The sequence below is a fragment of the Sorex fumeus genome, unplaced genomic scaffold (assembly GCF_029834395.1).
Source record: "Sorex fumeus unplaced genomic scaffold, SorFum_2.1 ptg000086l, whole genome shotgun sequence".
NCBI classification, from domain to species: Eukaryota; Metazoa; Chordata; class Mammalia; order Eulipotyphla; family Soricidae; genus Sorex; species Sorex fumeus.
Genome location: NW_026606143.1, coordinates 28174394 through 28181052, shown reverse-complemented (window position 1 = coordinate 28181052; position 6659 = coordinate 28174394). Strand labels below are relative to the sequence as shown.

Genomic DNA, 6659 nt, shown 5'->3' with positions numbered 1-6659 from the left:
CTCAAGGGCTATATATATATATCAATGGTGTAATGATCTTGACTGATCAAAATGTCATGTACATTGAAATTATAATATTAACTGATCAAGAGGTGGGGCAATTAAGCAGAACAACTTAAGTAGGTAATTACAAAAGCAACCCCTTACTAATTAAGATAATAATAAACAAACATGTGAAGTGGCACACAAAATCTTACTGTGTCCAAGGATCTTGCCTAAACTAAGATTAGCAGGTGACCTGATACAGTATTTCTAAGATATGGTATAAAAACAGGCACCTCACATAAGCACATTCAAGACATTTCTGGACTATAGGTCCATGGTCCTGAGCCTTCTCCCAGTTTCAGTGACAGCTGCTGGAGATTTCTGCTTTGACAGTGAGCCATTCCCTCCCTATGAATAGATAGTGCCAGAACCTTTCTGGATCAATAACCCCCTAGCCATACGCCAGACTTACAACCCCTGCCAAGTAGCTCACATTCCTGCCCACCTTTACTGCCAATTTAATTGCATGCTTATATTTTTGTAATATGGATATTACATATCAAGAAAATCATATTATTATTATATATGATGGTTTTGAGTCAGAAGTAGAACCTTTCCATTCTGACGGGAGCCAGCACTTTTGAAATCTAAATCTTATATTACTAGAGTGCACAGGAAAGCTGAGTTTCTTAAATTGGGGTTGCATAACTGAATGAGGGGGGTCCCAAAAATTTTGGCAACAGAAAAAATTTTCTAAACATACAATAACTAGAAATTTATTCAAAATCAAATGCATAATGAATCCAGGAGATTTCTGGCAGCTCTTGTTTCATGTTGCATCTCGTAGGCAAAAAAAAGGGCTGCCTGTGGAAAAAAATGTAAGTCCTGGGCTAAATAAACATCCTGAAATCACAGTTTTCTGTCTGATTTTGTCTGAATGCAGCAAGAGATATATTCAGTGATGAAATCTCTAAGAATCTGTAGAGAACTATTTATGACAATGACATTTTCACTATCCCCTAAACTGGTTTCTCTTGAAGATCATTTTTAGAATGGGCTTATACATATGCACATATGTGCACATACACCTACATGGAAATAAGTGCATATATGTGCATATATGTCACTGTCACTGTCCTCCCGTTGTTCATCGCTCTAGTGGGCCCAGTAATGTCTCCATTGGTATGTGCACATATTTTTCAAATAGGGGCAACTCCTATGATGCTTTGCCCTAAGGTACAGATCTAAGGGTTCAGTGTACAGGCCCAGAGGTGTGGTGATTGGGCTGGGTGGTACTCAGGGGCCCCAACAACACACCTGGCTCAGGAATTACCAGGACTACACATCAAGTGGTTCTCAGAAGGCCAGATAGTGTCAGAAATCAAATTCAAATTTAGTTCTTCACATGTAATAGGCATGTGCTGTGCCATTTGACCTAGCTCCCCAGCACTGTAGTGGGAGTTTTGGGGGGATTTAGTTTTTGTCACACTTGGCATTAACTCCGGGCTTACTCCTGGCTCTGTCCTGGCAATGCTCTGGGACCGTATGTGGTACTTGGGATCAAACCTGAGTCAGTGGCATGCAAAGCAAGTGCCTTAACCCCTGTACTGTCTCTGGCCCCAGAGTGAGGCTTTTGAAAAACCTAATTAGTCTACAGTTCTTGGCTATTAATCCATATCAACCTGGAATAAATAGTGGGCATGCTATTTTGTTTTATCATGTGACTAATAAGGGAAGGGATAAACCTTTATAATTGTTACTAGTGATGCAAAATCTGTTAGTTGTACTACTGGATTTAAGGGTAGGGGCACAACAGGCTGTGCTCATGACTTATTTCTGACTCTATGGTATCCTCATGGTATTCAAGCATGTAGTCCTGGAGTTCAAACTGGAATTGGCTACATTCAAGGCAAGCACCTGGATGCCCGTATTATCTCTCAGACCAATACATTCCTGAATTTAATATGTAATGTTTCAAATTATTGCTTTTTTTGCCTTTTGGGTCACACCCAGCGATGTTCAGGGGTCACTCCTGGCTCTGCACTCAGGAGTTACTCCTGGCAGTGCTTGGGGGACTATATGGGATGCCAAGGATCGAACCCAGGTCAGCCGCGTGCAAGGCTGTGCTATCGCTCCAGCCCCAAATTATTTCTTTTTAATGATGCCATTCTTATACTTTAAAAATTTTTCACATGTTGGGAAAGTTCATGTTTAAGTTGTATTTACAGGTTTTGTTTTTTCTGTCTTAAAAGCTTGAACCTCTCCGCCACCCATTTAAGTCCAATTCCAAACAATTTACTGAGCTTATTGTGACTTGATTTCTCTTTATCCCTTTTACCCCTTAGGGAGACACCTGAGATAAGGAAAAAGTAACTACACTGGATGCTTCAGAACTAGTTTTAATAACTCTTTTTACAAAATTTAAGTTTTAATTAAAGATTGAAGTATAACTTAAAGGTATGTGAAATTCAGCATAACCAGACCTATGTTTTATTGACTACTCATATTGGAAGAGACTTACGGGAACTGTTACTTCAGAAATAGTATATAACAGAAGATCCCCTAGATGCCTTCCCACAATTATTTCCCCTACAATTTCAATGTCATCTAATGCTTTCCATGTGCATATTAAAATTTTGGATAAGGAATGAAAGCATCAGAGAAATACTGTGAAGCAGATTAAAAATATGCTACACCCCAAAAATACACTATGGCATAAAAAGTCTCTGAGCTGAAACCAATTAAGAAATATAGTCACAACGCTCTCACTTCCTTTCAACCTAAAATGAAGGCCATAAAGTTACCTTGAAAAGGTGAAATATTGTGGAGGGTTTTCCCGATCTTGTCTTCAATGTACCTAATGGATTCTGTCTGATACAACACCCAAAAGAGAGAGAGAGCAAAAGTGAAATATATCTATTTATAAATATCCCTCCTCCTCCTCCTCCTCCTCCTCCTCCTCTATCCTGACTTGGATAATGGAATACTATACAGCTGTTAGGAAAAATGAGGTTATGACATTTGCCTATAAATGGATAGACGTGGAGAGTATCACATTGAGTGAAATGAGTCAGAAGGAGAGAGAAAGACATAGAATGACAGCATTTATTTGTGGGATATGAGAAAAACAGTATGACACTAATATTCAATGCCAGGGTAAACAGGCCAGAAGGACTGGTCAATGGTTGGTCAATGGTGTGGGAGATGGACGGTAGTTAAGATAGAGGAGGGTTCATTATGACATGGAAATGATCACTCTGGACAAGACCTAAGTGTTGAAAGCAGGCAAAGGGATATACATGATAAGCTTTCAGCACTTGTATCACAAACCATAATGCCTAAAATGAGAGAGAAAGAGAGAGAGACAAGAGAGGTGGTTGCCATGGAGGCAGGCCAGAGTGGGGGGTGGCTTGAAGGGGTGGGAGGGAAACTGAGTACACTCATGCTGGGAAATTACACTGGTGGAGGGATGGGTATTGGAACATTGTATTGACTGAAACGCAATAATGAACAACTTCGTAATGCTCTATCCCACAGTGATTCAATGAAAAGTAAAAAATATATAAATAAATAAAAACATGACTCAAAAAGATAAAATCTTGAGGCGACTTAGTTTAGAACCATCCCTGGTTCAATCGTCTGCAACACAAGGTCCCCCAGGTATTGCCAAGTGTAGCTCTGCAGCCTGACAGTACTGAACAATGACAGCCCTTGGTTCTGAATTTCAAAACAGTGATTACAAAGGGGTGAGGGTGAGGGGGAAAGAAGAGGCAGGCTAGAAGTAACTTGAGGATAATAATGGAGAGTCTGAGGCACTTTGGAGGTGGTAAAGGTCCAGTGATATTGTATATTAAAACCATAAACATTAACTCTATTGTAACTACATTACCTAAAGTACAATAAAAATTAAAATTTAAAACAACAAAAAAGCCATGGTCATGATACGGCCCAGGATATGAACCTTAAACTATTTTTGGTAAACTCCAGGAATATAAACTACAAAATTATACTTGAGCTTTGACTTACTGTTCTTACTCTGAAGAACAATAGCTATTGTACTATGGTGTCACGGGACACTCTCCCAAGGCTGATTCCAAGCCTGACTGATCTATACTCTTAGCACCTGGAATGATGACTAATACATGGAAAGGATAAAAAAATGCTTGTAGGTAGCAATAAACGAAGTAACTATTAATTATTTAATCAATTATGCATATAAAACTGTCTTGTTTAGTCATCCTGTGCATTATTTAAATTAAAACCACAGAGTTAGAGGAATCAAGGATTTTCTGATGCAGATATCAGTCCCTCATAGGTGAGGAACAATCAGAATTTATTTTTCTGATCAGCAAATAATCATAATGCCAGGTGGATTCAGAGTCAACTAGAGAAGAGGGTGACAGGTTCAAGTTGCACTCTGCCCTGAGGTAAAGAACAGCCACCAAGTTCCTGTATAGCCCGAACAAGCCTCCCAGGCCCAGACAGTCAAGGTCAATCCTAGTCAAATCATGCTAGTCAGAGGGCCCATCTGTCTGCCTCACATTACTTGCGTCATGCCACATACGTCACCAGAAAGCACATTGGGAACTTTGCTCCCAGGCTTAGAACATGGGTCTGCTCAGATGCCCTGCATCTTGGCTCCTCAGGGCCAGACTAGTGTTGACATCAATGTGATCAACTGACTTCTTTCATCAATCCATATAATGGGTGCAAAAGGAAAAAATTTTAAGGAATACCTAGTATCTTTTCACATCTTTCTATTGCCCCCCCCCCCCCCACGTAAATTTAATAGCTGTTATCTGGCTGCTAAAAAGAACTGAAGTGTTATAAATAAGAAGAGCTACAAAAATATCCCACTACTTTAAGACTAGCAATCCTCCTTCTGAGAATTATAAAAAGAAATTATTTCAACAAAAAGGGCTGTCAGCAGATATTCATGGAAGTATTACTATATAATAACTGGTAAACAATATAAATGCAATGCAATATGAAAACTACTTTGTGATTTATTATACTCAGCATAGAACTCTGCATAGTACTCAGAGTCGTGCTCAGCATAGTACTCTGAAGTTTTTTGCATTATAAAGACTGTCAAAAAAATTAAAACAATCATAAGAGAGAAATGATTTAAAAGCAGAATTCAAAATGCAATCTATGGTCTGGACTGCCCCCTGTTACAGCATAATGAATTAAAACCAGAAAAGAGCATTAGATAAAATAATGCTTGATTATAGGTAAATTCTAGGATTATGAGTTCTTTAAATTAAAAATCACCTATTACTGTTAAGACTGAATAATCAGCAATGCATCATTTCTGAATCTCAGAGCTACCATAACACAGATTTTCTTTAGTTAGCATGCCAGTTTAAAAACAAGAGAAAGAATTTGTGAAGATATTCTGGGATTATGATTTTGAAATCCATTTTCACATCACAATCCTATAGGTCTAGGACTGGGCCATTTGAGTTTTCAATCCTCTGCATAACCTGGCACTCAACTCCCACATATTAATTGCCCAAAAGTTGAATCAGCTCTTTTGCCCTGGTTGGCAGCGTGGAGGCTGAACAATGCCTGGAGTTACCGTAAAAGATGTGAACCAGCAGAAGTTCGTCAGCGCTCTGGCAGCTTTTCTCAAAAAGTCCGGGAAGCTGAAGGTCCCTGAATGGGTGGACATGGTCAAGTCAGCCCGGCATACAGAGCCTCTGCCCGCCCTACAGTAGAACGCAGGCTGCTCCCACAGCATGGCACCTGAACCTTTGGAGCAGGGGAGGGGTGGGCTCCATGACCAAGTTCACAGAAGGGCTCAGGGACTTATGGCATTATGCCCAGCCACTTTAGCACTGTGTTGAAAACCAGGATGCCTATATCCTCCAGGTTCTTGGGGGGGGGGTGCTGAAGATGGTGGAAAGGGACCAAGATGGGGGCTGCAAGCCAACACCACAGGGACAGAGATCTTGACAGACTCACTGGACAGGTAGCCGCTGCCAACCAGAAGCATTAGAACCAACACCCAAGGATAGTAGAGATAAGGACCAGGAGGATTGCTCCACAGCTTGGAAGCCAGCCTCACATGCTGGGGGAAAAGGCAACTCAGACAGAGAAGGGACCACCAAGTAAAGGATGCTTGGAGAGCCCGCTCGAGAAGGGAAATGCGCGCTGAAAGTAGACTATAGACCAATAATGATAGCCACTTAACACCTGCATTGCAAACCACAACACCCAAAAGGAGAGAGAGTAAAAGGGAATGCGCCTGCCACAGAGGCGGGGGTGGGGTGGGGGTGGGGTGGGGTGGGGGGGTCAGAGTGATACTGGGATCATTGGTGGTGGAGAATGGGCACTGGTGGAGGCATGGGTACTTGATCATTATATGACTGAAATGTAAGCACGAAAGTTTGTAAGTCTGTAACTGTACCTCATGGTGATTCATTAAAAATATTTAAAAATAAATTTTATTTATTTATTTTTTTCTTTTTGGGTCACACCCGGCAATGCACAGGGGTTACTCCTGGCTCTGCACTCAGAAATCACTCCTGGAGGTCCTCAGGGGACCATATGGGATGCTGGGAATCAAACCTGGGTTGGCTGCGAGCAAGGCAAACGGCCTACCCGCTGTGCTATGTCTCCAGCCCCTAAAAGTAAATTTTAAAAAAGAATCATTAGAACCCTTTTCTTTC

The 6659-nt window shown here is 40.8% G+C and overlaps 1 pseudogene; it reads left to right on the top strand.

The window, feature by feature from the left end:
- The first annotated feature begins 5531 nt into the window (after positions 1-5531).
- Positions 5532-5986, top strand: LOC130039421 (40S ribosomal protein S19-like; annotated as a pseudogene).
- Positions 5987-6659: the final 673 nt, after the last annotated feature.